Source organism: Tenrec ecaudatus, chromosome 2 (assembly GCF_050624435.1).
Source record: "Tenrec ecaudatus isolate mTenEca1 chromosome 2, mTenEca1.hap1, whole genome shotgun sequence".
NCBI classification, from domain to species: Eukaryota; Metazoa; Chordata; class Mammalia; order Afrosoricida; family Tenrecidae; genus Tenrec; species Tenrec ecaudatus.
In genome coordinates this window covers 281,001,480-281,024,125 of record NC_134531.1, presented here as the reverse complement: position 1 = coordinate 281,024,125, position 22,646 = coordinate 281,001,480, and the positions used below count along the sequence as shown (strand labels likewise).

The window sequence follows — 22,646 nt, the reverse complement described above, 5'->3', positions numbered from 1 at the left end:
AGAGTTACGGTAGCTTGGGGGGGGGGGCTTATTATTGGGGAGGCCTTATGTTCGGGGCGGTACTATTTTCGGGGGGCCTTATATTTCAGAGAGAGGCAAAACTGTAAGTAGGTCTTATTTTCTGGGGGTGTCTTACTTTTGGGGAAACCCAGTAGTATGTTCTGAGTCTGGAAGCTCCACTGAAACCTGTTCACTTTGGGTGACCCTGCTGGCCTTTGAAATACAAATGGCATAGCTCCAGCATCCCAGCAACACACTAGCCACCACAGTAGGACAACTGACATACTTTGGCTACACGAATGGGCTCAACCATAAGAACAATTGTGAGGATGGCACCGGACCAGGCAGTATTTCATTCTGCTAAGCACAGGGTCGCTGAGTGGGAACCAATCTGATGGCACTTGCAACACCAATCACTGAATAATCATCACCAACCTCTCTGATACGGTGTCAGAGCTTTTCCCAGCCTGTGTGGGGAGCCAGCCAGAAAAAAAATGCTCAAGGCTGAAGTCTGCTGGCCACGGGGAGTAAGCAAAAGAGGGGTGAAGGGTTCGAGTGTCTTTGAGAGAGATCAGCCTGCACATTCTGACTCGACCGAAGACCAGCCATCTTCAGTGAATGTCCCCTTCTAGAAAGCGGCAAGGGACAAAAAGAAAGATAATTCCTCTGACCGGGTAACATTTTAACTAGGTAATGGACCCAGACACACCTAGCACACTTCCAATAGTTATTGACTGTGGTTGCCAGTGTGAGTCATGCACCCACTATGACCAGGATGTGCACCAAGATGGTAATCTCTGGAACAAGGTGTTGAAATAGTAGGGACATTTATTTTCTGTTTCTCTGTGTCTAGTTTTATTTCAGTGAATATACAAGGAAGCGCCACACAGTTTGTGGAAAAACAGAAATCAAGAGATCCTAGGACTTTCTTGAAGCCCCTTCGTATATTACTTTATATTCTGAGTGACATGTCTTTTATTCATTTATCTATCATGTTTTATATGTCCTTTCTTTAAAGGAAATTCTTTTTAGGGCGGGTGAGTCCTGGTTGGTGTTTGAAAGAATGTCTTTGGATTGAATTTACTTAGAGCAACATTTCAAGGGGACAAGCGGTCCTGGGCTTTCCCAAGGGCCTCGGCGTGATTGTCTTTTGGAATCAAGGCTACCTTGATGTGACAGAGAATCATGGAGCCAAGTCAGAAATCCGGGGCAGGTGAGCAAGACTGTTGTAAGACAAGACTCACCACCCTCTTCCTTTGAAAAGTCTGCCGTGGCGTTGCTTTAGAAGGACCATGGTTTATCATGTTGATTTCTCTCCTACGGCTTTTCGGAGCACCTATATTTCCAGGTGTAATGTTCAACACCAAATGAACGGGTGACACTTGAGAATAAAGAGAACTGGCACACAGGGGCTTAGGTGGAGAGCAAATGTTTTGAGAAGGATGAGGGCAATGAATGCACAAATGTGCTTGACACAATGGATGGATGTGTGGACTGTGCTAAGAGTTGTATAAGCCCCTAATAAAATGATTTTAAAAATAATAATAATAAATAAAATACTAAGAAAAAAGAGAGAGCTAACTGGCATAATCTCAGATAGCTCCTCCGACATACTTATAACCCACACAGGGAAGGAAAGATGCTGGACAATAGGGCCACCAACAGGTATCACCCTCAGCGTGTGGCCAGGTTAATACTGCAAATGCTAGGATTTCCTATCTTTAAAACCTCTGTGATATGTTACAGCAAAGGCGAGTCCTCATTTCTGTGGTGTTGGTGCCACACAGAGCATAATGTACAAGTTTAGGCGAGCAACAGGCAAATCCATTCCGCAAAACAATTCAGCGGGATTCTTCAAAAAGCCTAAGACGGGGAAAGAGAAGGAAAAAATGACGGGAATGTTTCAGAATGGAGGAAGCAAAGGACAGATAAAAACAAATACAATGTAGGATCCGGGGCGGGGGGTTAGAAAGAGGTATGAGGTTGAGGAATAGTGACCACAGGAGAAGAGAAAAAAAAAACAACACATTTCAACTTCCTTCTTAGGAGAATCTTAAAAATCGAAAAGGCTGCAATAGAGAAATTGGTTCCATCTCCTCGCTCAATTCACCCCAATGCTAACTCCACTTCACGGACTAACACCATAATCTTTCTAAGGCTTGTGGCGCCACCCCTAATAGATGGCACTTTCCCTTGATCATGCTCAGCCTGGAGTAGTCAAAAGACTTGCTGCACCTGGGCAACTGCCAAAGAAAACACAGCTTGGCTGCCTCCCACGTACCACTCTTCCACGCACCACTAGGGGAAACACTGACACACACTGGAACGGGATGTACTTGGCTCCTGGCAAACAGCTACAGGACTGACTCCACACGAGAAGCCCTTAGGTTCCTGAAACACCCATTTATCACTGAATTTGTGGGGTAGCTCTACATCGTATATAAAGAGACTTCAAAAAGCTTGTGGAAACCACAGAATTTTTTTGAAGCCCCCTCAGATGTTATGCAGTACAATATAGATTTCATATTGTTTGGACTAAGCTGAAGCAGGTCAGGGCCCTGCACTTGCTTCCCTGCATGTCCCCAGACATGCAGCAGACAGAGCCAGATAAGATAATCAGTGTAAAGATAATCAGTGTAACCAGATGCTCCGGGTTCAAAGAAAACCACAAGGAGGGGACAAGCAGACCCCATATGCTAATGGCCATAATTGCCATGCATGCATTCCTCACCACCCCTTTAAAAACCCGTGCCCCCAGCTGCTGAGCACGACTTCCCTGACTTGTTGGCCTAGGTCACAGAACCTTGTCCATGAGCCCCCCTAAATAAGCTATTGCTGTTTCTGCTCTCACGTGTCCTGTCAGTTATGTCTGTCCGTCTCCCTGTACCTCAGTTTCCCTTTACACATATCTCTGATGGGGTGTTCGAATCGAGATTCGTGGACCATTAGGTGTCATGTTCAGTTAAAGATGACGACTTGGCAGTATGGGCCAGAGGGGGAGAGGGGGCTTGCTTTCTGCCATCACTGGAAGCTGTGGTAAAGTGAAATTCCTTTTTTTCTTTTATTTTTTAAAATCATTTTATTGGGGACTCTTATAGCTCTTATAGTATTCCATACATCAATTGCATCCAGCATATCTGTATGTATGTTGCCATCATCATTTCCAAAACATTTTCTACTTGAGCCCTTGGTATAAGCTCCTCTTTTTTCCCAACCCTCCCAAGGTGAAATTTCTTAATTTGCCTCTTCTCTGCAGGTCTCTGTCTGAAACCCCATCGAATGACTGGGTGCAACTGTGCTCCTAGGCCGTGGAGAACACCGATAGAGGGGACTGGGCCATTGTAGTCACCACTCTCTAGGTTTGAGGAAGAACCATCTCAGAAGCGGTGACAGAGTGAAAGCCCTGACCGAAAGAGAGAAGAGCCACTAGGGGGGCACATTCTCAGTCGGTCTGGAGTGGAGGAGGCAACTGAGGCTGTGACACGGAGACCATGAGACAGAGCAAAGGGAAGGACTGACAGTGAGGCAGAGCAGCGGGTGGGCTTCAACCCGCAGAGGCAGAAGCCAAACAGGTGGCTGTTGGCTGAGGTGAGATATTCCTGTGGACCCATGACTATAGCCGTAACATTTGCTGGTCCTGGCTTCTGGTAGCCTGTTGACTTCCCTAATGAACCCCCTTAAGCATGGATATTGTCTGGAAGTTCCGAGTGGCCACTGCAATGGATTATCAAGCCCAATGGAAAAGTAGTGTAGTAAAAGGGTTGGTGTGAGCGCAGGAGGGTGGAGGTCTGTCTGACCTTCTCACATTGATGAGAAGGTTGGAAAAAATGAGGCTCTAAGGTCACAGGAGTCCAGGACTCTGACCTCAGAGGAGCCGAGATTCTTATTAGCAAATGCCTAAATGGCTTTGGGCAAGTGACTAAAATTCTTGCTTCCAGTTACTCAAGAGGGACTTCTTAAAATGCGGTGGCAGGAGTACCTGTATCAAATACACACGGGGAGTCTGCTAGAGCTGCCGATTCCTGAGCCTCTCTCGAGCGCTTCATGAGGCAGAAGAGCTGGAAAATGAATTTTTAACAAGTTCCCCAGGTGATTCTTATACACATTAAAGTTTGAGAAGCACTGAAATGAGAGAAGGGACATGGGATACAATAGAGCTTTCAGAAGTGCCCATTTTCCTTCCAGTGAGGAAAAGCAGTAAAAAGAGATGTAAAAATGGTGGTTTAAAAAGTGCATTCAACTCCCTCATTTGGAAATTTATTCTATGAAAATAAGGAGGCGTAGGCCACATTACTAGAATAATCGAGAATTACAGTGAAGCCCAGGGAACTGGTTTAGCGGGCGGCGTGGTCAACAGTCAAAGCCACCAGCTGCAACTTGGGAGAGAGAGGAGGCTGTCTACTCCCCAAAAGAGTTACAATGTCCAAAACTCACAGGGCAGTCCTACCCTGTCCCATGACGCCGCTAGGAATTAGAATTGACTCGATGGCAGTGGTTTTGACTGACATGATAAAAGATATGCTCTCATTAAAAATGGTGGGGGGTGTTATTAAATACTTTTATTGGAGGCTCTTACATCTCTTATCACGAGCGATACATTCATCCATTGTGTCAAGCACATTTGTACATTCCTTACCCTCATCATTCTCAAAACATTTGCTTTCTACTTGAGCCCTTGAATTAGCTCATTTTCCCCTTCCCTTCCCCGCCCTCCCTCCCTCATGAGCCCTTGATATGTTAAAGATTAGTATTTTCATATCTTAATTCATCCTCTGTCGCCCTTCATCAACTTTTCTGTTGTTCGTCCCCCCGGGAGAGGGTTATATGTTGATCCTGGTGATCAACACCCCTTTCTCCCCCAACCTTCCCCTTATCCTCCTGGTCTCTATTTTTTTAAAACGTAGCTACACAAGAAAGTGCTCATGATAGCTAAGTGACAAAACCAGAATATGAAAATGGATATAAAATTATGCTATAAATGTGTGAATATGGTTTGCATTTTTTTAAGCACCAGGAAGAATTACGGGTGCTCACCTCGTGATCAGGCTAGAGGAGCTTTTGTCTTTTCAGTCGCTTCTAATTTTTCTAAAATGGAATTTTTATGATCAGAAACATTGTGTTTATTTTGGGCATTTTTTTCTGGTAAAATGACACTATTGTTTTTCTTTTAAAATCTTAAAATTTAAAGGCGACATGCTGATTACAACTTTTAGTCATACAGGATTGATGATTCACCCATAGCACCTTTATGGGAACCCTGTTTTCACTTGGCCCCAGTAGGCCAAAATCTCACAGAAAACCCTCAAGTGCTACCACTAACTTTTATTACCAGAGAACCCTGGGACTTCTCTTTAAAAGTCTTCTCCCAAGGTTCCAACCCTGAGGAGCTTTGTTGGCACAATGAATGTTGAGTTGGGCTGCAGCCTCAAGGTCAGCAGATCAAACCCACCGGGCGCTTGGTGGGAGAAAGACACAGCTTTCTACTCCCGTAAAGAGTTACAGCCTGGGAAACCACAGGAGCAGTTTATGGAATCAACTCGGTGACAGCGAGGTGGGGAAGTGGGGGAACATTCCAACCCCACAGATTTTTATTCTCAAGGGTTAAGGTGGAGCCAGGCTGTGATAGGTAGGTTTATTGTGCCAACCTGGCCTAGAGAACCCTGTCTAACACACGCGGGGACAATATTTTAATCAAGAATTCAGGAAATTCTATGACAACTAGTCAGGTTTGAAGCTCACAGGTCACTTTAAAAGAAGAAGCGACCGCCAGGGTCTTGCTGTAGATCTTCCGCACAGACTGAAAGAGTTTCAAAGCCATGACTAACTCACCCATCACTTGCATGCACTGTGGGGGGGGGGGGGGGGGAGAGACACTGATTATTAAGTAAGCTTAAAGTAGACGATGAATACTTGTTATAGCAAAGAGAATAGAAAAATATAACAGGTAGTGTTTTCAACCCCCAAGCTTACGTAATCAGATGTTTTCAACCTGATCAAAGCTAGGACTTTCTCCAGAAACGCACATAGAGGGGTACACATAAACGCTTTCCAAATTCAGGAAGATAAACTATCGTGAAACCAAGCATCATCTCCTCGCCTGTGGAAACATCCCAGAACTCCCCAAACAGGTGCTTAGAACCGCCTTCCACACCCCCTTTTCAAACCCACATCCTCAACCTGGACCCTGGATCCTATAGGTTTCCCTTTGCTGCATGCTCGATACCGCCTTTTCGTTTCTCTTAAAAACAAACGAACGTTCTCCAACCCTCTTCCTACCATCTTCCTGTGCAGCAGGAAGCGACTGGCACCCGGCGGGTCTGCCTGTGCCCTCGTCGCCCCCGCTCTGGAAGGCTCTGCTCCTGGGGCGCCCTCCCACCCTCCGCAGCTAATTGCTTTCCTAAATCAAAGGGGCCTTTCTTTGCTGGGTCCTGATCTTGCCTGCCGTTCCAATGTTTTCAAACCGAGATTGAATAGCCCTTATCCAAAGCCGAGCATCCACAGACACTGAGCAAGCGTTCCCACAGGCCTTGCAAACATCCATGTGTCTAACCCTGGTTTTCTGTGGGGTGTTTTTGTCCCTTGGCTTGAGAGGGGGTGGGGTGTGGGCTCAGCACCAGCCTACAGACTGGAATCTGCGGATCAGTTTCCTGCTTGAGACCCAACGGGAAGCAGGGTCCATGGTGGAAACGGGGTGCAGGCTGGGGGTGCATATCGCTGAGTCCGAGGAAGAGCAGGGCTGGGAGGCCCGCGGAATCGAGGCAATGATGCCAGGGGCCTGGGAATCTTTGCCCCCCGGGCACCTGAGCCGGCGCCTCCCTCCCTTGCAGTCTCGGCCGCGGCAGCCCCCGCACCCCCGGCCGGCCCTCCACTCCGGCCGAGACGCTGCCCGGCCCCCACCCGCCGCCCCGCGGTACCCACGCCGGCGCCCCAGAGCCGCCGGAGCGCAGGCCCGCGCACTTACCCACGGCCGGGCGGCTGGGAGCCCGGCCCCGCGAAGGGAGGGCCGCGAGGGCGACTCCGGAGGGCGGGCTCCGCCTCCCGCCAGCTCCGAGCTCCGCCCTGTTTTCCGCAGCGGGCGACACTGCAGGCTGGTGGCTGCACCAGCAGCTTCGTGAAGTGCACCACCCAGGGACACAGACGAGCAACGCGCTGCCATCTCGTTGATTCCAATTTACAAGGCAGAGTAGGTTTCCGTGGCTGTAAGTCTTTCCAGGAGCAGAAAAGCCTCATTTTTCTCCCTCAGAGAGGGGGATGGGTTAGAACCTCTCACCTTGCAAAATGCGGTCTTACACCCTCCCCACCTGGCCACCAGGGCTCCTTCAGGAAAGGAGCAATGGTGGGAAAAAAGGCTTCTGCGTCTTGACCTTTGAATCATCTTAAAACCTTGTACCTTATAGGATGCTGGACATTTCCAAATTTCCATCCCGTAAGAGCTCACGAAAATACTAGGAAGGAAAATGAAGCTTCCTGTTTCATGGAGTAAGAGAGATTAATAAACGTGTCTTATATCCCCAGACAGGTTTCAGATTCCTCAACTGTACAACAGACCAAATTATGACTTGTTTGTTAGTTTCATTTCAGACTAAAACCAAACCAAACTCACTGCCCTTGAATCGATTCTGACTCATAACGACCTACAGCACAAAGTAGAATTGCTCCTGTGGGTTTCGGAGATTGTACATCTTTATGGGGGTGGTTGATGGTTTCAAAGTGCTGACTTTTCGATTAGCGGTCCAACGCTAGCCCACGATGCCGGCAGAGTTCCGATGGTAAATGCTAAATTGATGTGTTGTGACAAATCTTAATTTCTTCCAACATATGATAGCAGAAATCCAATATAGAATCATATGTATTCTAAAGACTGGAGTGAAAAGTTATGTTGGGTTCTGCTTGGGCAGGCTGCATAGCCGGCTAGATTCCCCAGAGCACTGTCCCATGTGCTCAACGTGAAGCATTCCCTTGTTCTGTTTGCACAACTGCCTCTTGATCCATGAACGAGACCCAGATGAGCACAATAACATGCTCTGGAATTCCCATTCTTCTCAAGGCTGTTTATAGTTTGCTATGTTCCACATAGTCGAATGGCTTGGCATGGTCAACAAAAAATTAACATCTTTCTACAATTCTCTACTTTTAACCAAGATCCGTCTGATATCAACAATGACATCCTTTGTTCTATGCCCTCTCCTGAATCTGGCCTAAATCTCTGCTGCAACCATTGTTGAATGATCTTCAGCAAAATTTTACTTTATTGGTCTATAATTGTTCTATAATCTGAGCATTCTGTTGGACCACTTTGCTTTGGAATGGGTACAAATATGGATCTCTTCTCTTCCAGTCTGTTGGCCAAGCAGCTGTCTTCCAAATTTCTTGGCATAGATGAAGGTGCGCTTCTAGAGCTTCATCAGCTTGATGAAACATTTCTATTGGTATTCCATCAATTCAAGAGCCTTGTTTTGGCGTGTGTTTTCAGTTCAGCTTGGACATTTTCCTTCAGTACCATTGGTCCTTGAAATATGCTACCTTTTGAACGTCAACTAGTTATTTTTGGTATGGTGGCTTTGCACATTCTTTCCGGATTCTTTTTTTTAAATCATTTTATTGGGGGCTCGTACAACTCTTATCCCAATCCATACATACATCCATTGTGTCAAGCACATTTATACATTTGTTGCCCTCATCATTCTCAAAACATTTGCTTTCTACTTGAGGCCTTGGTATCATCTCATTTTCCCCCTCCCTCCCCACTTCCCCCTCACTCATGAACCCTTGATAATTTATAAACTATTATTTTGTCACATCTTAGACCATCCTCCCTTTTTTCCTCACCTTCCCTCCACCCTCCAGTTATCACCACTCTCACTACTGGTCCTGTACTGGTGTACATCCTCCAATCCAGCCAGATTTGTAAGATAGAAATGGGATCATGATAGTGGGGGGCGGTGCATTCAAGAACTAGAGGAAAATTGTATGTTTCATCATTGCTACACAGCACCCTAATTTAAGGTGACTAGATTTTAACATAGGTAAAGCGGGACACCATTGATAAAACTCATATCCTGGCGAAATAGCCACATGGCAGCCCCAAACCGTATACCCTAGCTTGTCGTGCATTCTTTCCAAAAATTGGGACCCTTTTTTTTAAATTGGGACTTTTTAAAAACGCTGTGAGACGTGGGAAAAAATGGTTTAAAATCAGGACTGTCCCGCCAAAAGCGGGATGTCTGGTCACCTTACCCTAATTGGCTCATCTCCTCCTTGCAGCCCTTCTGCAAGGGGATGTCCAATTTCCCATAGATGGGCCCTAGATCCTCACTCTGCATGCCCCATCATTCACAATACTATGATTTGTGTGTGTGTGTGTGTGTGTGTGTCTTTGATGCCTGATACCTGATCCCTTTGATGCCTTGTGATCTCACAAACTGGTGTGCTTCTTACATGTGGGCTTTGTTGTTTCTCAGATAGATGACCACTTGTTTATCTTCCAGCCTATAGGACCCCAGACTTTATATTGTTTGATAGCCAAGCACCATCAGCTTTCTTCAATACATTTGCATATGTACCTGCTTTGTCTTCAGCGATCATGTTGGGACGGGCTGGTGTGATTCTTCCATGTGGGTTTTGTAGTTTCTCAGCTAAATGGCCGCTTGTTTATCTTCAGGGCTTTAAGACCTCAGGTGCTTTGCTTGTGTACCTGTTGTCTTCAGCGATAATGCCAGGAAGGTGAGCATCTCAGACTGCCGAATTGTTAAAACAAAGTGTTCTTGTGTTGAGGAAGTACTTGAGTAGGGGCCCACTGTCCGTCTGTTTCCTTAATATTAAACCTCTAAATATATGTTCATAGATCTATTTCCCCCTCATTGTATGTAAATATATTTACATCAGTATATGCCTATATTTAGGACTCTATAACTGCCCTTTGCTTCCTAGTTCTTCCCTCTATTTCCTTGTACTTTGCTCTTGTCCCACTATCATGTTCAGCCTTCATTTGGGTTTCAGGAATTCCTCTCAGTTACGTTGCCCTTGATCCAGTCCTGCCAGACCTCCTACACCCTCCTTGGCACTGATTTTGGATCACTTGTTGTTCCCTTGTCCCTGGGTTTGTTAACACCCACTTCCTTTTCCCCGCCTCCCCCTCTCCCATGTCCCCCCAGAACTGCCACCCCATTGTTCTCTCTTCCGGTTTGTTAATCCCGCCTATCCCTTCCAGGTAGCCATGTAGCAAAACAATATGCACCATCACAAGACTAAGTACAACTAAGCAATAATAGAAAATAAAACAATAGCTACAACAACAACAAAACCAACCAAACAAAAAAAACCTATAAGTAGTTCAGGGTCTATTTGTTGTCCTTTATGAGTGATTTCCAGTTGAGTCTGATGGGGTGCCATGCCCTGGCCCCCCATCTATCACTGGGGACTTCATTGCTCTGTCCACCACCACCACCACCACCACCCCCCACTGCTCTGCTGCATGTCCCCAGTGGCTGGCTTCAGCGTAGTGGGCTCAGGGTGGGCACAATTCCCGCCGAGTGTCTCTAGTATTGTCCCCAATGGGTCAATGAGGACCGCTGTGTCCGGTGGTGAAGCTGGCCCTGTGGTCATCTCTATGCATTGCTGCTCTGAGCAGAAATATTGTCCTCAGACCTTGGTGAGCCAGGATGTGCTTCACTCTTTTTTTCCCTTCCCCCCTCATTGGCTCCTGTGTGCTCTGATCAGCCAAGTCCCTCTCCTTGAGCTGTAGCTTCAGTGCTGTCCTCTGAAGTGAATTCTTCTGGGGGTGGGAGGGTGGTGCTGTCCATTTAGTTGGTTATGGGGCTGGCTCCTCAGGCCTCCCTATCTTCATGTCAGTGTGTTGTATTCTTGTCTTAGAGCATCAGGTTGAAGTCTGGTCTCTCTTTCCCTGTGGAGACACAATCAACACCCTCTCCCTGTGTGGGTTAGTGCCCTGTTCCCCCAGCTACTTATATCTTTCATTCCTCCCACCTTTGTATCCCATATGTATCCCTGAGTTTAGTCTGGCCCCTGCCATATTACCTGGACCTCACCCCCAGGGACGTATGTATACAGTAGCTTCTTCCCTATGCCCCTTCTGAATTTTTTTTAGCTTGTCTCAGTGGAGTCATGTGGTACTTGTCCTTTTGTGCGTGGCTTACTTCATTTAGCATGATTTCCTCCAGTTCTTCCCACACAGTAATGTGCTTCATGCGTTTATCACTGCTTTTTAGCGATTCATAATACTCCATTGTATGTATGTATCAGAGTTTTTTAATCCGTTCATCTGTTGATGGGAATTTGGGCTGTTTCCAACTCCTTGCAATTGTGAACTGTGCCGCGATAAACATTGGGGCACAGATGTTTGGCCGTGGTTTGTTTCTTGTCTCTTCTGCATATATGCTCAGTAGGGGGATTGCTGGATCACATGGTAGCTCAATTTCCAAATGTTTTAGCTATCGCCAAATTGATTTCCATAATGGCTGTACATCCCTACAGGTCCACCAGCAGTGCACAAGAGTTCCTATCTCTCTCTCCGCATCCTCTCAATACTTGTTACCTTCTGATTTCTTGAATTGGGCTATTTTTGAGGGTGTTTGGTGGTATCTCATAGTTGTTTTAATTTGCATTTCTCTTATGACTAGAGATCTGGAACATTTTCTCATATATTTACTGGCCATTTGGATTTCTGCCCTTGAAAAACTCCTGTTCAGGTCCTTTGCCTACCTCCTGAGTGGACAATTTTTTTTTCTTGTTGTAAGTTAGCAGTGTATTGTAGATTTTAGTAATAAGGCCATTGTTTGATGCGTCATAGCTAAAGATGATTTCCCATTCTGTGGTCTCTCTTATTACTCTCTTAGAGAATTCTTTCGATGTACACAAGTGTTTTATCTTTAGTATCACACTACTGTATACATTGGACAAGGCCATAGAAGAGGGGGTGTAAAAGGGGTACCCTTCACAAGAGTCAAACACAAATTGAAATATCCCACTGGTCAATTTGTGCCTCCTCTATGTTTGTGTCCTTCCCAATTTCCGATAGTTTATGTAATCTGTCTGCCAAGGTTCTCAGGTTTGTCCCAATTCCCTCATTGATGGACCTAATAGTTTTGGGTTTTGCCTCAAGGTCTGTGATTCACCTTGAGTTTATTCTTGTGTATGGAGTGAGGTAAGGGTCTTGCTTCATTTTTCTGCAGCTACGTATCCATTTTTTCCAGCACCACAAATTAAAGAGGGCATCCGCTTCCCATTTGATATTTTTGGGGCCCTTATCAAAGATCAGTTGTCTGTATGCTGATGATTTTATTTCTGGGTTTTCAATCCTTTTCCATTGGCCTGAATAGCTATCATTATACCAATACCGCGCTGTTTTGACCACTGTGGCTGTGTAGTAGGTGCTCAAGTCAGGTAAAGCAAGCCCATTAACTTGTCCTTCTTCTTGAGGAGTTCTCTGCTAATTCTGGGCTTCTTCCCTCTTCATAGGAAGTTGGTCATCTGTTTTTCCAACTCTGAAGAAAGATGCTGGAATTTGGATTGGGATAGCATTGAACTTATATAGTGCCTTGGGTAGAATTGACATCTTTACAATATTGAGTCTATGGATCCACGAGCATGGGATCTCTTCCCTTTGTTGAGGTCGCCCTTGCTTTCTTTTAATAATGTTTTGTAGTTTGCCTAGTACAGATCTTTTGGTTTTTTTAGTCAGGTATATCCCTAGATATTTCAATTTGTGTTTGACTCTTGTGAAGGGTACCCCTTTTACATCCCCTCTTCTGTGGCCTTGTCCAATGTATACAGTAGTGTGATAGACTTCTGCTTGTTGATCTTGTAACCTGCTACTCTGCCATATTCCTCTATTGCTTCCAGTACTCCTCTCATGGAACTTTTAGGATTTTCCATATATAAAATCATATCATCTGTGAATAACGGTAATTTCACTTCTCCCTTCCCCAGACAAATACTTTTGATGTCCTTTCTTTGCCTTATATTGTTAGCTAGGAACTCCAGCACGATTTTAAATAGGAGTGGGGACAAGGGACATGCTTGTCTAGTCCCTTTTTTTCAAAAGAATTGATCTCGTCTTTTCTCCATTGACTACCACATTGGCTGATGGTTTTTCATATAAAGCTTGTATTATATTGAGGAATTTTCCTTCCATTCTTCTTGAATGTCTTAAACATGAATTAGTGTTGGATGTTGTCAAATGTTTTTTCCGCAACTATCGATATTATCATATGGTTCTTATACTTTTTCATTTCAATGTGCCGAATAATACTAATGGTCTTCGTATGTTGGACCATCCCTGCATCCTTGGTATCAATCTCACTTGGTCATGGTGTATTATTTGTTTTATATACTTTTGTATTCTGTTGGCTAATATTTTCTTAAGGATGTTTGCATTGATATTCATTAGGGAAGTTGGTCTGTAGTTCTCAATTCTTGTGGGATCTTTTCCTGGTTTAGATATCAGAGTTATACTGGCTTCATAGAAGGAATTTGGGAGTTTGCCATCTTTTTCTAGGTTCTGGAAGAGTTTGTGTAGGATTGGTATCAGTTCTTCCCTGAATGCTTGATAGAATTCTCCTGTAAACCCATCTGGCCCAGGTGATTTTTTTGTTGGTAATCCCTTGATAACCTTGTCTATTTGTTCTATTGATATAGGTCTGTTGAGGTTCTTGACAGCCATTGAGGATAATCTAGGGAGGGATTATTTTTCCAAGAATTTGTCCATGTTTTCCAAGTTTTTCAATTCATTGGAGTACAGTCCTTCATAGTACTGTGTAATTATCCTTTTGATTTCATTATATTGTAATATCCCTTCTTTCTTTTTTTTGGCATTTACACGTGCTTTATTGACAATGTAAAGATATAGTTGATAATATAGATGACATTGAAAATAACTTGAATTTGAGAATACTTAATTGCATCAATGCACATGGAATCTATACATAGACCAAGAGACCATCATTTGCACAGAACAGGGGAATTGTGGTTTAATATCACATAGAATTGCATCAAGGTTGTATGCTTTAACGATACTTATTCAATATGTATATTGAGTAAATGATCCAAGAAACTTGACTATATGAAGAATAACATCAAGATTGAAGAAAGATTCATTAATAATCTGTTATATGTAAATGAGTCAAGAGATCGAAAATGACTTGTATTAGGTAACTGTACTGCACAAGACCTCTTTAGAGTATTGGAAAGCAAGCATGTTCCTTTGGGAACCAAGGTGCACCTCATCCAAGCCATTGCATTTTCCATTGCATCGTATACATGGGAAAGTTGGACACTGAATAAGGAAAAAAGAAGCAGCAATGTATTTGAATTGTGGTGCTGGAGAAGAATACTGAAAGAAATATGGACTGCTTAAAGGCCAAACCGATCGTTCTTGGTCAGAGTGTTCCTTAGAGGGAAGGATGGCAAGACTTCATCTTACATCCTTTGGACATGTTTTCAGGAAACCAATCCCCGAAGAAAGGACATCGTGCTTGGTAAAGTAGAAGGGCGGCTAAAAAGAGGCAAATTCTCAAGGTGATGAACAGTTATCATAGCTGCAACAATGGGCTCAAGGAACAGCTGTGATGATGCCGCAGGACCCGAGCAGTATATTGCTCTGTTGTGCATAGGGTCACTGTGGTTCACAACAGATTTGATAGCACCTAACAACAACAATAACAACATCATATGCATGTGAAAGCTAGATAGTGAATTGGTAATATCCCTTCTTTCATCCCTCATCCTTGCTATTGAAATGTGTTCCTTCCTTTCTTTGGTCAAATTCTAGAGAGGTTTGTCAATTCAATTTATCCTTTCGAAGGACCAACTTTTAGCAGCACTGATTTTTCCCATAGTTTTCTTATTTTCTCTCTCCTGAATCTCATCTCATTTTTATTATTTTTCTTTTGCTATTAGTTAGATTTGCTTGTTGACTCTGTTCTAGTTGTTGTAAATTTCATGCCAGTGTATCATTCATAAGCCTCTCCTCCTTCTTTATGTGTGCACGTAATGCCATGAGATCTCTTCTGATGACTGCCTTTGCTGTGTCCCATAAGTTTTGGTTATGCCATGTTTTCCTTCTTGTGGGTTTCTAGAAATTTCCTAATTTCATCTCTGATCTGACCCAGTGTGCACTCCTTTTACAATAGAGAGTTATTCTTCCTCCAATTGTTTACCCTTGATTTCTTTATCTTCCTTTTGTTGATTTCCAATCTTATGGCACAGTGGTCAGAGAGAGAGGTATGTATGAAAACAATGTGCTTAAATTTATGTAGGTTCCAATTATGCCCTAGTATGTGGTCTATTTCATATATGTTCTATGTGCCTTGAAAATAATGTGATTTTTTTTGTATTGGGGTGGAGAGCTCTGTAGATACCTATCAGGTAAAATTGTCCTAATTGTAGTGTTTAGATCGTTAGCCTCCTTGTTGAGTTTCTTTCCAAGTGATCTATCTTTCTCAGAGAGCGGTGTATTGAAGTCACCTACTATAATTATTGAAGCAATGATTTCTTTTCTCATCTTTTGGAGTGTTTAATTGACATTCCGCTGAACGCTTGTTTGGTAAGTAAATATTTAGAAAGCTTAGTGGTTCTTTGTGTACTGTTCCCCTGAGTATTATATAGTGTCCATCCTTATCTCTTTTTGTGGTTTTCACTTTGAAGTCAATTTTATCCGAGATTAGGATTGCAACCCCATTGCTGTTTGCTTGGTATGTTTTTATCCAGACTTTGATTCTCAGCCTATTTTTGGTCTGAAATCTTGAGATGTGTCACCTGTAGGAAGCAGATGGAGGGGTTGTGTTTTCTAAGCCAGTCTGTTAGTCTGTTTCTTAAGGTCTGAGTTCAATCCATTGATATTCAGGGTTATTACATTTATCTGTGGACTCTGTAATGCCATTTTATCCTTCTTATGTTTGGTGTTTTCCCACCTCCACTTCTTTTTGTGGGTTGTGCATATGTGTTTGTGGTTCACTCTTGCCTTCTTTCCATTGTTGAGCCTGTGTTTTCTTGGGAGCTGCTTACCCTTTGGTGGTCTCTGGGTGGAGTTGTTCTGTGTGGTGGTCTCTTGTATGTAGTTGATGAGTGCTGTTCTTCTGCCCATACTCCTATCTTGTACTCCTTTTGTGGGCAAGGATCTTTTGTAGTGCTGGTACCTTTTAGTATATTCCTTGAGACTTTCCTTGTCCGGGAAGACTCTCACTTCTCCCTCAATTTTGATAGCTAATTTGGCTGGGTAGAGTATTCTTGGGTTTGCGTTATTTTCCTGAAATTTTTGGAATATGCTGCTCCATTGTCTCCTCGTCTTCATAGTGTCGGCTGATAGGTCTGAACATATTCTTATCTATGTGCCTTTATCTGTGGTTGCCAGATTTTCCCTAGCTGCACTCATAATTTTCTCCTTTTCCTCATAGTTGGATAGTTTAACAACTATATGTCTTGGTGACTTCTTATTGGGATTCAATCTAGCTGGCATTCTTTCAGCCTTGAACTGGACTGGGTTGGGATGTTTGTTCAATGTTCAATTCCTCTTGTATATAAATCTCTTTCTTATACACATATGTGTCTTTCTTATACACATATGTGTGTCCATGGATTTGTTTCTCTAGTCTACCCAGGCTAACGCATTATGGTACCTTCAGAGTGGGGTACTAGAGAAACAAATCATAAAGATGGAAAATAGATGTTTATTTGGCCTCCCTTGTGGTGGTGTTCTTTCTTTGGCCAGCCAGAAATCAGATAGATCCTTGCAGTTTACTGAGCTGTTTTCTAGAAAGAATATGGGAAATTAAAGCTTTGATTATTTTGTTTGGTTGTACTCTTTGGTTATTCCTGTGTGAAATGGTAAAAATGAATGTTGTTAATCTATATTTTGAGCTCAGGGGTAGAAAGCACCATGTGAATGTCTCAGAAACCATGCTGCTTAAGGAAAATGGCTGACAGAAGGTCACCTTATCACACAGGGTCACTATGAGTTGGATTTGTCTCCAAAGCACCGAAGAACAACAAGTCTCACCTAATTTTTGGTGGGTGGAAGCCAGGAATTATGTAAACAAGGAGAGAAACAAGAAATAAAGTGAATTCCAGGAATGCAGACTAGACCAGTCTGGTGAGAGTTCAGGTAGACTGGATGAGTTTTATGAAGGCCCAAGAGAATTGCATTCTCTCTTTATCTCCACTAACAGTTAACTCTTTCTAAAAGACTATGTGCTTAGATCATCAAGTTCTCTTATGCCAAGACATCGCAGGACTCCCCATTTCCTCTAGAAGAATGTCCTATCCAGGCAGGTCTGAGTCTAGACCTTCCGCAGCCTCTCAAGGGCCACCCCCAGAGTGCTTCTCTTCCCCCAACGGGGGAAGGACTAAGCCCAACCTTGAACCCTGGTACTGTGAGGTCTCTCCGGGCTAGATTTCAGCCTCGGTCTTTGGCTCCACACAAGAAAGAATTCACGCTGGAGCCAGGCTCGTGATCCAAGTGAATTTAATGAGAGTTAAAAGAAGCTTCAGGTTTTACGCGGCACCCATAGGATTCCTTTGACCATGCGGCTTGGCAGAGACTGCTCAGGGTCATGCAAGGATCTCTCTCCCAAGTTTCCTCCCACGAAGACGACCAGAAAAGACCCCTCTCCCTCCCGGTTCCTGCCTTTTCAAGGATTCCCGGGGGAGGCGTGGTGAACGACCCCAGGTCGGTCCCATTGGCTGAATTGCAGTCACCTGGCCCAGGTGGGCTGCTCCAGGTTTAACGCCCATCCGTGCCCACCGGCGGGAAAATCCAGCTTTGTCCTATGCTGGCTCTCCTGGGCATGCGTCGACTTCCCAATCCCTAGGCTAAGCTGCCTAACAGATCTACTTGTTAAGTGGAAGTGGGAGAGATGGAGCAATAAAGAGACAGGTTGAGTTTAGCCAATGACACCCGTGGACTTGATTTACAGGAAAAAGAGGAGAACACAAGTTTGGGTTGACTGGTCTAAAGTTCATGACCTAGCACAAGGGGGCTAGGGTTGTTGAGAATTTGTGATGGGACCATGGTCTAAAGGGAAGGCGATCAATGGACACCCTTGTGAGGCTAAGAAAGGTTGCTCACATTGAGTTGACCAGAACCTGACCCGATGAAGAGATTTTTGAGCCTGTGAACAGGTGTATATTGCTGTTGACTTTATGGGTGACCTGTCCTAATATGACTTTGCTTATGGATGTGGAATTCACAAGGTTCAAACTGGAATGAAGATTCTTCACGTCAAAGAATATGATTGTTTCCCCATAGCACTGGGTTGATGTAAGTGGGCAATATAGAAACTGTATCCCCAAAATGGGGGTATAAAGGCATGAAGTGGTTGGCTTACACACTTTCATAGGTGGGGAAATAGATATATCCATAGGATTATAGGATTAAGGTGTAGATGTTACTGAACTGCAATTATTAGGCATAGAAGATTTTTTGTTTTCTCACTTATAGAATGTTATTTTTAAATGAGTGTGGCACATATTGAATTGTGTGCTTTTTAGTTTTATCCTATTAGGTACAGATGTGAATTTATTGTTATTTAAAAATTATATATGGCTAAACAGTTATGTGAAAGTGTTAAATTGACAAGGGGTAGTCTGTGGTAGTCACCTAATCTGGTGTCAATTTAAGGATTAAGAGTGTAGGAGTGGAATCTAGGCTGTCAATATGGAGATAAATAATGAGACTTCTGTGTGGGCATGGCCTTCTCCTGAGAATTCTGGGAAATATGGGACTTCCTCCTTGGAGGCGGAAGACACTTCTCTCTCTCTCTTTCTGCTTCTCCCTGGGAGACATCGCAAAAGACAAGCCACATGGACACAACCAGACCTCAGAAGCTAGAGAAGCCACAGAGCGACCCCTGCCAGCACTGAGATGCTTCCAACACCATTGGACCCAAAGACTTTCTACCCACTGGCTTGTGATCGTCCTGTATTTGGCTTCATTGCATGTGTTTCATGAGTCTGAAGAGGACTTTATAGATTGGTATTGGACATATGGGCTAATATCAGACTTTGGGATGTTTTCTCAAAGTTCAATCCCTCTTGTATATAAATCTCTTTCTTACACATGTGTGTCCATGGATTTGTTTCTCTAGTCTATCCAGACTAACATAGGCCTCCTGGATAGTTGTCTGGTTTTCATTCATTAAGCTAGGGAAGTTTTCCTCCAAACATTCAATCTTTATTTTGGATGTTGGTTTTCTTGATGTGCATTCCTCCAGCAAGCTGGTAATTCTGATATTGTTCCTTTTCATAATGTCAGACATAGCTCTGAGGTTTTCTTCAGCTTCTCTGATGGACTTGGTGGACTTTTTATGTTTATTAATTTCTGCTTGAGAATCCTCTAGGTCACTGGTGGGGTTCTCTGCCTCCTCCATTATCTGGATGAAGTCCATGAGTTTGCTATTAGTTTTTGTTATCTCGCCCCTTAACTCTTGTATTTCCCTTTGGTGCCTGGCCTTTATTTCCTCTATCATTTCGTCCTTTTTCTGTAATGCTTCCCTCATGTCCTGTATGGTTCTAAGCAGCAGTCTGAAGATTGCTTTCTGTGGGAAGTCAACCTCTACATTTTCTATGACAGCCATTAAGTCCAGGTGATCCTCTGGCATTGGGTTTTGTTTCTCTTTTCTTGTTGAAACTGTGGAAGCAGCTTGCTGTTTTTTGGTCGATTTATTGGAACTAGGTGCCATTTTCCCGGGTGTCTCAGAGCCCTGGGCTCTCTCTTTGGGAGGTTGGTGTTGGTGTTTCTGCAGACTGCCTTTAACCAACTGCCTTGAGGGGTTGTGTTTCACCTTTGTCCTGCTGGGGCTTCCCTCTTGCCTTGGCCTATGGTTTGTGCTCCACCCACCCTCAGGTCTCCTTAGGGGCTGTTTGCAACTGTGCACGCTGCAGTGTGATAGAAAGTGTTGACCCCAGTGCAGGGGAGTGGATTTAGTGGATGGGTTGGAGATTGGGTGATCTGTTTCTGGCTAGAGGCACTTCCCACAGGAAGACGGGTGGGAGAAGGGCCACCACTGGCACCCCATCCACTGCTTGGAGCCCAGAGGGTGGGGCGGAGGGAGCAGGGAGAAGGGAGAATGTAGTAGGCAAGCTCCAAAGGCTTGGGTCCCTATGCCACAGCTGCAGAAGCTTCTACCAGACTGGTGTCTGCTGCCTGGCAGGCCTGAGGTGGTGTGACAGGATGGGAACCTCTGTGTGGGGGGGGAGGAGGAAGCCAGGGAGAGGGCTGGCTGGTGGATGTTAGGAGCGCAGAGATGGGGCAGGAACCTCTGGGTTGAGACCTCTTGAGTGTGGGCAGGTCTGGTTGGTGGTTTGTGGGAGCACCAAGGCAGGGCATCAGCCTGGTTGCATTGTGGTGCCAGGAATGAGCCTCCTAGGATGAGGGGGCGGGTCTGGCCAGCTGGTTCATGAGGGGCACCTAGATGGGGCACGAGTCTCTGCAGGTGGGTAGGCTAGCTGGAGCATCCACACAGGACCCTGGGCACCCTGGGGCAGGGTGGAGGGTACTGGCTGGAGATTCTGCATGGAGCACCAAGGCAGGGTGGCAGCCTTCAAGTGCACCTGGCTGCCCTGTGGCCCGGGTTGAGGCAGAGCTGGCGCCCTTAGTGCCACACAAGAGACCACGGGTGATTGCTGGCAATGCGGTGGGAGTCAGCTTCTGGTTCAGAGAAGTGCTTTGAGTGGTCCTGGGAATCGACAGACAGGCTTGATTCTACTACTAGAGCCCGCACCTCTCCCCACTCACCAGTCTCCATGGAGCTCTGGGCGTGAGCTACCTATCTGGTGGCCATCTTCCCCGGACTTTCTTTCCCTATCCTTTTTTTTTTAATCTTTCCCTATTCTTGTGATGCTTCCTACATCATTCAATATGCTGTCCACCCAACCTTCCAGTGTTACAACTCGGTGCTTGGATTTGTCTTCAGTTCTTTCAGCTTAACATATGATACATGTTTGCCATTTGTTTTTCCAATTCTAGGTCTTTGCACGTTTCGTTATAATATTTTCTATCACGTGATTTCCATGCAAAATTCTATCATTCATTTCCAGCTTAGTTTATATTTTCCAACTACGGTCCTTCCTGTGTTTCCAACCTGATTGCATATTTGATCAATTTCACACTGGAGAGGTTGGTAGATCATGAAATGTCCTCTTAAGGATGAAGGCAGTATGATTCCTCTTGATTATGTCATCCCTGGCATAGTAAACCATATGATTTTCTGATTTAAAATGGCCAATATCAGTCCATTTCAGTTCACGGACACCTAGGGATTTATCTTTAGGCATTCCATTTAATCTTTAACCACTTTAAATTTTGCTAGATCTATACTTTGTACATTCCAAGTTCCAGTTATTAATTGATGTTTGCAGCTTTTTATTCTCATGTTGAGCCATGCCCCATTAGCAATTGTAGGGCCCAAAGGCTTTAACCCATCAACATCATTATGTCGACCCTACTTTGAGAAGGTAACTCGTTCTCAGTCATATTTTGAGTGCTTTTCAATCTGAGTGGCTCATCTTCTGGCACTGTCTCTGACAATGTTCTGCTTCTATTCTTCTGTTGACATAGGGTCACTATAATTCATAACTGATTCAACAGCACCTAACAAACATTAATAGCTGTTCATGTCAAAAAGGAAAAGACAGAAGACATAAATTAACAGAATCAAGAGTAAGAAAGAATCTACAGCTATTAAAAGGACAATAAGAGATGTGTATAAGTATCTTTGGAGCCCTGGTGGCACGGTGGACTATGAGTTGGGATGCTAACCACAAGGTCAGCAGTTTGAACCCCCAGTCACTTATTGGGGGGAAAGATGAGGCTATTCCCATAAAGATTTATTCTGGGAAACCCTAAAGGGCAGGTCTACTCTGTTCTATAGATTGATATTGGTAGAGCGATTTAACCAAGAAGTTTAGCTTACAGAAACTCACTGTTTCTGTGACTTCCAATTTGTCAGGGAAAACATACATTCTGAAGTGTATAGTCTCCTTGTTGACCTTGACATTGAAGATTCCAAGGAAAGAGGTTATCTCGGTAATACCATTGAGATAATGCCTTGTATGAAGAAGGAGACAGATTGGGTTTCCATTGGATTGGGCACAAGGACGCTGCCTATGCAGAGTATGTTGTAGTCTTTGGAGTAAGAGGAGGAATCTTCTTTTCTGGTTAGTTCTTTTGCATCAATATTCCGGCTCAACAAATGAGGATTAAAGGCACGCCTCACATTTTTCCATGACCGCATTAGCAGAGATGAAGGTTTCCACTGTGACCTTGCCTGTCTAATGTTCAAACCCCTGCTGTACAAACCTTTGGAGCAGAGAGTACAAAAGGCAATTATTAATGCTATTAGTATAGAACAGAAGTTCCTTACTGTGGGCTTGCTTGAAGCTGCCCTTTGATGATGTGGTACATTGAATTTGTGGCAGACAGACTAATGCTGGAACTGAGTTTTAACAAGATTTTCAAAATAGAAAGTTTGATTTAAAAAAAAATTTTTTTTAATCATTTTATTGGGGGCTCTTACACCTCTCATAACAATCCATACATCCATTGTGTCAAGTACATTTATACATATGTTGCCATCATCATCTTCAAAACATTTTCTTTCTACTGAGCCCTTGGTATCAGCTGGTCAGTTTTT

General features: G+C 44.1%; 1 protein-coding gene and 1 pseudogene across 4 annotated transcripts in view; one reads left to right on the top strand and one right to left on the bottom strand.

The window, feature by feature from the left end:
• Window positions 1-22,646, bottom strand: part of B4GALT4 (beta-1,4-galactosyltransferase 4) — a 92,892-nt gene that overhangs the window by 32,341 nt on the left and 37,905 nt on the right. The window contains exon 1 of one of the 4 annotated variants that reach the window (XM_075542481.1): window positions 6,962-7,090. The exons of the other annotated variants lie outside the window; for them this stretch is intronic. The gene's annotated coding sequence lies outside the window, so the exon portion shown is untranslated. Of the gene's footprint in view, window positions 1-6,961; window positions 7,091-22,646 lie in introns of those variants that run through there. 4 annotated transcript variants of the gene reach the window in all.
• On the top strand, window positions 6,762-22,490 carry LOC142440630 (ribonucleoside-diphosphate reductase subunit M2-like; annotated as a pseudogene).